General features: G+C 39.3%; 1 long non-coding RNA gene across 1 annotated transcript; it reads right to left on the reverse strand.

Annotated features, from left to right (window-relative positions):
* Window positions 1-399: 399 nt before the first annotated feature.
* On the reverse strand, window positions 400-11,168 carry LOC144586723 (uncharacterized). Its single transcript, XR_013541727.1, has 2 exons — window positions 10,388-11,168; window positions 400-4,522 (listed from the first exon to the last, which is right to left on the reverse strand). It is a non-coding gene; the product is annotated as an uncharacterized LOC144586723 (long non-coding RNA).
* Between the last annotated feature and the right edge of the window lie 694 nt (window positions 11,169-11,862).

Genomic DNA, 11,862 nt, shown 5'->3' on the forward strand with positions numbered 1-11,862 from the left:
ATGGAAATGCAAAAGGTGCCATCCCAGTGATGGCCTTAACAGTGGCCACTGAATAGTTGTTTGTAGGAAACAAGGATGCTTTAGCAGATCACCTTACAAATGCTTGGTTATGCTACAGAGGTATGGCTTTTTCTACTTCATGTGTAAAAGACAGTGGTTAATTTCCAAATGAAATGTAGCAAGAAGGGATGTTGTGATAATTAGCATCAACATCATGTTTGATCGAGAATGTGTTCGTGGAATTCAAATACATTCTAAATGCCGGGTGACTACAGTAATAACTGCTGTCTGGGGGAAAATTCTATTTTCTCAGGTACATTACATGGGGTTTAGAGACCAGCCATTGTAAGTGAACCTGGTGTGGATTACTTAACAGTGTGTTTTTAAAAAATGTTATTATTTTATTAACATCCATAGTATGACAATGCAAGTTAGAATTGTAGTACAATACTATCACATTACTTACACAATCTATCAGCACATTATCTTTCTTTAGACATCTACTAGTTCATATTCTAACATACTTTGGGGCAAGAGATTCACATGTGTTCTAGTGCGCCTTTGCTTCCACAGTTTCTCCAGCATCTATCCGAGATTTCTCCATTAATTTTGTGTAATTTTGTGGGGTGCCAATACCATCTATGGACTACCTTCAAAACCATTTATTTTGTTTTAACTGATATTGATTTATATAGATATGTAGGCCATATCCTCCATCCATTCTTTCTCTGTTATATTGATATTCAAATTTGTTTGCCATGTTATTTTAGATCCCACACCCCTGGGAAATGCTTTTTCAACCAAAAGTTTATATATTACCGAAGTTATTCCCTTCCTTTTATTTTGATCTTTTTCTATACTATATTGTTCTAGTTCTGCAAGTGTTCTCATAGTTCCAGAATTGTGTATAAATGAGTTGCCAGATTTCTTACCTGTATTAATTGTAGCCAATTAGTGGTTATTTCCTTTGTTTTGTCCTCTGTCTAATTGTTACTGGTTTCCCTGTGTCAAATAGGTCTCTTATTCTATAAATTCAATTTCTTTTCCAATTTTTGAATTGTACATACTCTTTTGATTTACATTTCAGATAATCCAGCATGGGGCATAGAGGGGATATAGGCGGAGCAAATAATCTCATGTATTTACGGCATATTTTCAATGTCTCACAAGTATAGCGATTTTGTACTTGCTCCTTCTTTCTAATTGGTTCCATGGTGTAAGCCTCCATGGTGTAGCCTCCACCCCTATATATAGATTTTTTAAAGACATTAATAATTTTTTTTGCCCATATTCATTTTTTCTAATAGAGTGGTCTTATAGGCCAGATAAATCAAACCAATAAATATAAATCAAATAAATAAATAAATAAATAAATAAATAAATAAATAAATAAATAAATAAATAAATAAATAAATATAATATAATATAATATAATATAATATAATATAATATAATATACTTCAAACATATAACACCATCCTACACTGTCAAAGACCTTAAGCGTGTCTAGTGAGAATATTGCTAATTTCTGTTTTTCTTTATTTGCTATATTTAGGACATTCAGAACTCTGCGGATAGCATCTTGCCATCTGCCTTCCTGGCATAAACCCATATTGATCTGTTTGAATGTTATTAATGATAAAACTATTAATTCTCTGTTCCAATATTGAAGAAAAAAATCTTTTGGTCTTGTTTTTGTAATGTTATTGGTCTAAATGATGAGGGGAGTACTCAGTCCTTTTCCGGTTTTAATACAGTTATTATACTAGCTGTTCCCCATGATTTTGGTATTTCTTCACCTTCCAGTATCGAATTAAACAATTTTAACAAATGCCCTATGATGCCATCCTCCCAAATTTTATGAAATTCTGCTGTAAACCCATCACAATATGGTGATTTACCCATTTACATTTTTTAAATAACTGATTTTATTTCTGTTATTGCTTTGTTGTTGTTGTTTAGTCGTTGAGTCATGGACCAGAGCACGCTAGGCCCTCCTGTCTTCCACTGCCAGGTTACAGAGTTTGGTAAAATCCATTATTGTTACTGGATAATTAAGTAGCTCTTCATGATTTCCTATAATTTAACTAATTGGTAATGTATTTAGAAATTTCTAAATATTATCTGGTACTAATTCTATCTTATACAATTTTTTATAATACTCCATAAATTTTGTTACTATTTATTGCTGTGCAGTTATTATTGTTTCTTCCTTTGTTTTCACAGAGACAAATGCCCTCTTTATTGACCTCTTTTTATTACTGCCTATGATAATAAATTAGAGTACTTTTACCACTAGATACAGGTACTCGTGGCATTTCTTACCTCACGTTCCAAAATAAATTGAGTGGCTGAACTATGAACTAAATGCATTGTTGTAGGTTAGGGGAGCAGTGCCATTTGGTGGTCTGTCACAGGTGGAAAAACCTGTGGGATCAGCTCTCACAGTGTACCCAGCAGACCCTCTTTTGGTTTATTACTTCTTAGTATCATCTGAAGTACACAATAAAGCTCAAGTGCATAAGCTAATTATCTCTGGACACATATGCTGTTCAGAAGGGTAACCACCTGGCAACCTGGTGTAAATCCCTACATTTAGCATGGTATCAGTAACATATACAAATATAATTAATATTCTCCTATGTCAGCATTTCATACAATCTAGAAGAACAGAGTTCTTCACTGACTTTACTCTTACATTAAAAGGATGCATTAGGCATCTTCTCACGTTCATTATACCATTTCTTTTTTAAAAGAGAACATTTCCCCCCTAAACAAAAACATATAAAGGAGCTTGACTTATGTGAAGCTGTTGGCATTGAAATAGCCTTCCTCATAGTCCTGTTTTCATTTTTCACCTACACTCTCAGTGACTGGTATGTCCACAACTTGGTAAGTGCAGAATATCGATAGAGCTTGTGTGCTCAGAATAATTTCCAATTCTATTCTGAGACTTGCTGTGCTAGCAGAGAAGTGCTTAGGCTGAGGGACCCTCACTGCTGTGCTTTGGCAAGTAACAAGCTAGGATAGTGGTATTGTGAAGATGTTGCACAGACACCCCCCAGGCAAATTATTTTTCATGCAGACACTTAAGATTGGCTGTCAGTCTGGAGGTTTTTTGTAGCATGAATAATGTTGTGAATTTTATTCTGCTAAAAACTGGTCAGAGTTTTGGGACTGGCTTCGCTTCCCACTGGTTTTGAAATGTTTACTATTTGATTGTAAGGCACACCTTTCATATTTTTCTTACAATTGCCTCCGCTGGACATGCCAAACCTGCTAGGTCTGAAAATTAGCTCTACATTTCTAAAATGATGATGATGATGATGATGATGATGATGATGATGATGATGATGATGATGATGATGATGATGATGATGATGATGATGATTGGATATTGTGGCACGAAAAGAGCAAAAAGGTGTGGAAAAGTTTTGAATTTTTGATTTCTCCCACACTCAAAAATCGCAATCCTGTCCTGAATGCACAATGTTGAGAAATTTTCTAAATTTAAATATCCCCACAAACTGAAGCAAGATTCTCCTCTAGTTATCCTGAACCAATTCAATAAGTACCATTATTCCCAATAAGGAGATATCCATGTTGCCTCCAATTACCATACAAGTGTTAAAGAAGAGCTGTTTCTCAGAAAAGAGTAGGAGTGAGGTGGAACCTGGATGAACACACAAGAATTCAAGCCAAGAGTTTTAGTTGTTAAGCCATCAAAGTCCAAGTGCAGATGAATGGCTTTATCTATTCTAGTGTCTCTCATGTTCATTTTAAAACAATCTTTTGCTTTTTCCAGCTCAAATATGTAAAAATATGTTAACTGTTGGTAAATTCAAATGATATGCTGAAACAAACTGTCCTCCAGTCCTGCATTGCATTGCATTGTATTTTTAAAGTAGGACCTCACCCCCTTTCATAAAGTTGCACTACAACTAATTGTTTGCCCAATACAGATCTCAAGGAGATTGTTTTAAGAAGAATGAATATAATTGATATGCTGAGGTCCTCCTTAATTGAACAATAGTAGGATGAAGCTGTAGAGCACTGAATGGCTTTGGCACATGGATATATCCATTATTCCTCCAAGTAACTTTCTAAACGTAGCTGTATGCTTACTGGGGTGTAAGGCTGAGGCCATTAGTGCTGGAAAAATACAGTCCTGTGTGCTTCTGCTTTCACTCTGGGTGTCTGGAGAGCATGCTCTGTATCTGCTACCAACAGTAGATTTCACACACACCCATACCTCAGAAAGTTTGAAACTCCCTTTCTGTCAGCACCTCCCTCATTTTTTTTTGGCCACCTTTCCTCTCCCTTCCACTTTCTGGTCTTTGAAGACTATTGTTTCAGGTGGTACCTCCACGCTGTGTACATAAAAACGACAATGTCTTGAACTGTAAGTTAAAGGATTTTTAAAAAGTACCTTTTAACCAAAAAGTATTCAGACTGATCATTTTTGTTTTTTTCCACGGTAAGGGTTGTGACTGGGCAGCTCTTTCCACACTTTTTCTCCACACTAAAAAGGAAGAAGAAAGAAAATTGAAAAGAAAGAAATAATTCGATTTCAAATTGCTCACACAGTTCCTCAAGTACAACTGGCCATAGGTAAGAATGGAGAAGGATTTCAGTGGACTTGACAGTCCTGATGGAGTAACCTCTTGCACCTCTTGAGGTTCCTTGGGAGAAGCAATAAGCCTCACGTCAGGATTTTGCATATTTACAAGGCTTACAGAGAGCACTTTGAAGAAATGAGGTACACATAAAACAATGCACACATTTAAAATACAGAGGGTCTAAAGTACTCACAATTGAAAAAAAACATCATCCCCAGAGAGAAACTGTGGAATGCAGAGGTTACAAATAAATGGAATGCAGAAATATCAACACATACATTCTGGTTAGATGAAAGATGAAAATAAATGGATACACAAGAAAAAAATGCATTAAAATATAAAGTTTCAGCATGGCAAGAAAAAACAGAGCCTCACAACCTTATTAGAAAGGTTGTGAGACTCTGATGAACAAGAAGTAAAAATGGGCAGGATTTGGAGAAACAAAGTGAACTCAATGTGCAGAGATGGTCACATTTCTCACCAAAAGTTGAAACAGCTTTGATTTGGCATAGTGGTGTGGTTCATGTCCAGTGGCTGGGCACCCCAATTGCTGCCTAGTTTTTCACTCCAACTGCTGGTGGTGGTTAACAGTTGCAGTAATATCCAAATCCATCTGCCATGCACAAGCTACCTAGCCTTTCCCTCCACCTGGGCACAGGTGATATGCCAACCCTCCAGTTAGGGTGGAACCTTGCAGCCTTCCCTCAAGATCCTTATGGGAAATCTTCTTCCACAGATCCAGCCCAGAGCCCCCAGCTTCACAAGGCTTGGGTTGTGAAGAATGTCTGACTTGCCACCAAATCTAATGCAGCTGCAGTCTAGTCAACCACAAAGATAACTCTGAATGTCCTTAAGCCAAATGTCATAACCAGCATCCCAAGGTGGAAGCCATGCGTGGGGCTCCAGGAGTGAACCAGAGAGTGAACTTCCATGGCTCTTCCATGGAAGCCCACCCTCCAGGAGCCAATCAGCCCCGCTGAATTGTTCTGGGTTATTCCCAGCTAGGGCCATTGCGATGCAGGATCCTGGACTGCCAGTTGTACAAGGACTGCCCTCCTTTTCTCATGCCCACACTGTGGTGTATTTGGGGTGCCAGCAAATCTGGGACCTGTGCTTATTTTTTGTGAATAACTCCACTCATGGTTTCAGTGAGGTTTCTGCTCATTTGTGTCCAAAGATCTCTATGTCGGGATATTTTTCTGGCTCCTCATTACTGCTCTTTCCCTCCAGTTTGAAGCACAAATTTCTGAATCTTGATGAACTTTTTTTCCTCTTTTTAATTGTGTAAATTATCATTCAAGCTGTCAATGCAGATGCCATTCTAATGGGCACATGAGACCTTTGAACACCATTTATCTGCAGCCATTAAAATGCTAAAAATAGGTTGGCATCTTTGTTTTTACTGTGAGTTTTTACAATATGGGCCTTAATATGTTGCACTGCTGTTCTTTTACAGCTAATGAATTAATTGCAAGCAGAAGATGAGAGCTTGTAAAGGACTAATATAGCATGTAATTTACAACTTGCTTCTCTTTCTTGTTTCTTCTCATAGAATATGCTTCTGCTCAAGGTGTGTCTGTCTCATCTGTTTCCCATAAGACATGGCTCTCAGTGGTGAGAAACTACAGTAGCTAGAGCAATCCTTACAAATATCCTTATGATTATCTCATTAAAGACACAGCATTTTTTTTCACAATGTGTCTTGCAATGTTTGGATAGTAAGTAGATCACAATATGAATGTATCCTTAAAGGTGTACTGTGCTTTTGGAATCAGGTGATGTGCTGCTTATTTTTACTTTATATTATTTACAATCTTTACATGACAGCCGGTGACAATGTTTTCTGGATGGCTTACAACAAGAGACACATGACAATAGAATAATAAACAGCAAAGACAGCATGCAGATTCCCATTACTTTAAAAAAAGAGGTGGAAAGAAAGAGCTTAAACATTTCCGCTGCAGAGAATAAATCTTGCACTGCGAAAAAAATACAGCATTGCTAAAAGAAACCAGAAAAGATTAAAACTCCAGTCAATTGGAAAGTTTACAACTGGAAAGTTTACAATTTAGAAACTGGATTAAAAACTGGATTTAGAAAATGATTTCAGTTCATACTGAGAACAACACTCAAAAGGCACTTGGGGGCGGAAGCATATTATGGTCACCATAAATTGGAAGAAAACTAATAGCACATAACAGCAGCCATTTGTGTAAGGCTTGAAAGATCATGACCAGCACTTTGTACTGGATCCGGAAAGGACTGGCAAAATAACCTTGTCCCTATCTAGCCACCCTAAAGTTTCTGGGGCATCTTCAAAAGCAGCCCCACATACAATGCACTGCAGTAATTAAAACAACATGAAGGCATCTCCCCCTGGGTTAGTTAATTCAAAGAAACAGGCAGTAGAATTTTACTTGGAAGGATGGCACAAAAATGCAGAAGAGGAAAGACGATACAGAGAAAGAGAAAGGTGTGGCAAGGCAAACGAACCAGTAATTGTAGCAGATGTCAATAAGACATAATACAGGATAGGATGCCACGAAGGATGAAGACCTGTCACAAAGAGTGCTGATGCCTGACTACTGGGAAATGTTCTGCATTTGTTTCTTCTTGTTTAGATCACACATCTTGAGCGCAGGATGTTTAAACTTTCTGTAGACTTTTGCATTTTCTTCAGAACATCCTTCCCCTCCCCACCATGTTTTTCTGACTACATGATTCTGTCTAATAAAACCTGACCTGGATTGGATCTCTGCAATTCACTGTGTGCTGTGCATCTGGTCTAGGCCCACCTGGATTGTAGATTTCATTTGTTACACTGCTGGCTCTTCCTGGAGTTGGCCAGGGATTGTACTACATTGTGCCCTTCTTGTTTAAATAAGGACTCTTATTGCCACGAGAGAACAACCTTTCTTGTTTCAATTAGAACTGGCATTGTCATAGTTCCTCAGTAGAGACAGGCATGAACCTTGGTTTAGAGGTTTGTGCCGGTTCAGCACTGCCTACACAGGTGTCGCGTGGCCACCACATACTTCCCTCTCCCACCGCTTCTGAGCATTCACCCTTTCCTTATGAGGAGCAATGGGTGAGCAGATGAGAGGGCGGGGCAGGGATTCTTGCAATGCTGCCTTGGAGTGGCCGACTGCTGGAGGAGGCAGAGGAGAGAAGCACGACTGCAAATGGTGAGTAGGGACTCACGTGGAGGCGACAGGGAGGGAAGTGTGCATCACCAAAGGAATGGGCAAGGGTGCAGAAGCGGCAGGAGGGGGAAGAACAAACTGCCAAACTGGCACGAACCTCCAAACCAAGGTTTGTGCCCATCTATATTCCTCAGCTTGCAACCTCACTTGCCAATGCAGGGAATCATCTATATCCTACTGGGAATATGCATTGCATCAGTGAAAGTTGATATCTGCTCATTAATGTGGCACCGGTTGCATTCCTGTTTATGTGTCTGGCTGTGGAGGAGGCATCTTGTTAATTGCCAGCAACTTAACGTACACACACATTAATTATTTTATTTATTTTATTTATTTTTGGACTTATATACCGCCCCATAGTGCTACAAGCACTCTCCGGGCGGTTTACAATTTAATTATACAGGCTACACATTGCCCCCCCCCCAGCAAGCTGGGTACTCATTTTACCGACCTCGGTAAATTATCTGTAGGACCCTGACTATTGCCTTGAATGTATTCTGTCAGAAATCTCTTTTTGGTTTTAATGGTAGGATATTTTCAAACTTTGTTTTGCAACCCTTCACCAGGTCCATTTCTCATTGTTTTTCCACCCCCTTTTAATGAAGTGGGTTGCAGACTGCAAAACAGAACCAAATAAAACTTGCTAGTCCTTATGATAATGTGAGGTTGTTTTTTTTAACTCAGTAAAGTCCTCCTTTCATGACCGACGTAGTGTTCATATAATGAGGTACCAGTGTGAAAATGGTCTTGTGTGAAGAAATTCACAGCCAATCCTTAAAACTTGAGGCAGTTGTTCTGAACTCACCCAAAAGAGATTGCTTACTTTTACCCATCTTCAAGCATAGGTAAGTCAATGTATGAACAAAGACTGGGGAAAACTTTGGTCTCCAGATGTTGGGACTACCACCCCCATAATCCCTTAGTACAGTTCGTCTGGCTGTGGTTTCCTGGAGTTTTAAGTTCAAAGCATCTTGTGAGACAAAAGCCTGATTATACACAAGATGGTTGAATTGGCTGCAGCATCCATTAAGATTTCTTAGTGAAGGGATTTGACACAAACTCCTCCCCCTGAAGACCTTGGAATCCATAAAAACATGGAAGGGGGGGAAATGGTCTGTTTCAGCAATTGTGAGCAGGTGTTGCCATGGAAAAGAACAGTCAGACTTTTGCTCTTGTCCCAGACAGGCCAGTTAGAACTGAGCTTGGTTTGACTTACTTGGCTACTTCTCTTTTTGTAGGGTGTGTTGACAGCCTGCAAATTACAGGCTAGAACATCACTTTCTCTGTGGGGGTGGACAAACTAGGTGATAGGAATAAGCATAATGTGAGATGTAACCTGTAATCTTATTTTAATCTGCGAGGCCAAACACTGCATTTTCCTCCTCCTCTTTCATCTGATTTTTTTTATGTTAAGTCAGACTTGATTTATGGTTCTAAAGAGGATGGAAGCTCTACAAAACATATGGCGCCAGTGGGAGGGGCTTTACAATAGAAAGCTCAGGGCCAGAGCAAGGAGAGTGTAAGACTTCATCTCCTTGGCCCATAAACTGCCCCAGGTTTGCATCTTTGAATGGCTGATCTTATTCACATGTCAGAAATCTTTAAATTCTTTATATTTTTTGTGGAGATTCTGAAGTCCAATATGGTACAGTTACTGCACTAGGATGATCACACTTGGAATTCTTTTTTGGCATTTTAAGTTAATGGAACCGTTTCAGTGTGTCATGAATTATAGGGTGCCACTCTGTTAGCCTCAAGGACATACAGTATATACATATATTGGAGACATATATACAAACAATTTAAAGATTTCTGCCATGTGAATATATATCTATATCCACACACACACACACACACACACACACACACACACACACACACACACACACACGGGGGGGGGGAGAGAGAGGATGTTTTTGAATTCTGTTTTTTTTTAAGAGAAGAGGAAAACCAATAAGCATAGAAGCATAGAACTGCACTCCTCTCCAATTACAGTAGGTGGAGCAAGTGATCTTCAAAAGGATATCTTGCAGTTCAAAGGCAGGCCTTTGTTGTGACTTACGAATTGTGGTTTTCTGTTTCCTCATGTCGTCACTAATACAATCAGACTGGTCTTCTTAATGAAGTGGGCAAATTGATCGCTGACAAATGGGATCAAGAGAAGTGTGTAATCCATAGCTTCGCTTTGAATTATTTTGGATGAAGTGTCGAAAAAGCACTCTCAAGAACCACAATATCCTTTTCAAGGGGAAAACAAACACACACTTGTTGCCAAAGGGGGGGGGAGGCTCCCCCCCCACATATTCCTGGGGATTTAGTGTTCTCTCTCTCTCTCTCTCTCTCTCTCTCTCTCAAGCCATTTGCTAAGAGGGGACCAGACCATTTCAGCATAATATGGCTGCCTATGTTTTACTTTTGTATTATAGCTTTTGTTTATAACAGCTGGCAATTATCTCCTCTCCCCACTCCCACCACTGTTAATTGTAAACATTTAGAAATTCCACACTGGCAGCAATTTTAGACAAGTCATGTGGAATGCAGTCTTTTCACTGATATGAAAATCACCTTGTATGCTGCACATGTAGTGAAAAACAGATTTCCATTGCAATTTTTCATCTCTTTGTAGAGCTGCCCATGGGACTTCAGCAGACAAGATTTTGTGCCTTCGCCTTGAATGAAAGACAAAGCTCCTTCTTCTCATCATCTGTTGACATCAGGTATGTTGCACTCCCCTTTCACTGAGAAGGATGATCTTATTACTCTAGCCAGCTGTGCCAAATGTCGTGACATAATTACTGAGCCCTTTGTAAGAGTAGATGTGTGTCACACTGGAGACTCCGAAGCACAACAAAGCAAAGGTTCTCTAACCTGTAGGATTTTTGTGCCCAAGACACACACATACAAAAATAAGGGTCACAAATAAATCATAATCTTTCTTTAGCAGGAAGAAGAATGAAGATCTCTGCCATTTTCCCCATGAAATGCCATATTTTCCTTTAAAAACTGAGGCAGATGCATACTCTTCTGAACTCACATAGTGGAATAATGGAAGTGGAAGGGACTTTAACCCTCTGCTCAATGCAGGGTATAATATGACACCCCTTTCATATATCCGCCCACCCTCTGCTTAAATCCTTCCAGCAAAAGGAAAGGCCATCACCTCCCAAGGAAGAAGGCTGTTCCATGGGCGAACAGCTGATACCATTAGCAGCTCATCCTAATGTTTACCCTACACCTGACATTCTCCACATATGGGTTCTAGTCCTGTCTTGTGTAACCAATGACGATTCTGCCCTGTCTTCTTCATGACAACCTTTCAGGTGTTTGGAGAGATTTGTCATGTCTCTCCCCCCTCCCCCATACACACTGAATAGTCTTCTTTCCACTTGACACCACTCTTTAAACCATTCATCACAGGATGTGCTTCCTGCGCCCTTCTCTATCCTCAGATAAACAGGTCTATTATCTATGTGCCATTTTAAGATGACAATTTTTCAAATAATTTCTCTCTCTCTCTCTCTCTCTCTCTCTCTCTCTCTCTCTCACACACACACACACACACACACACACACACACACACACACACACACACACACACACACACACACAAAAACACACACACACAGAGTTTCTCTCCTATCCTCCCTCTGTATCTGTACAAGTAGACCCCATTTTACTTGGAGGGGCGGCCTCTGAGCTGCAACACATCTTTAAGTTAACTTGCTGTGCTTACATTCAGAGGACATATGGGAGTATCTGAAGATCTAAAGCAGGTGCTGGTGAAATTCTAGGTCTAGCTGACAAACTGGGGGCAAACCATGAACCATGAAGTTGAAGATTAAATTACTGATCTAAAATATGCATTCTCAAACTCTTCTTCTGGAAGACAGTCACCACGTACACAGCAGTAAACTTTAACAAAGAAAATTACATGTCTACTAACCTAACACCTGTATTGGATAAGTCAGTGGAAAGGTGATTAAAGTTACTAATTAGTAAGCACACCAAAGAACCAGTTTTGCTAAAGAAGAATCAGTATG

The sequence above is a fragment of the Pogona vitticeps genome, chromosome 2 (genome assembly GCF_051106095.1).
Source record: "Pogona vitticeps strain Pit_001003342236 chromosome 2, PviZW2.1, whole genome shotgun sequence".
Classification (NCBI taxonomy): Eukaryota; Metazoa; Chordata; class Lepidosauria; order Squamata; family Agamidae; genus Pogona; species Pogona vitticeps.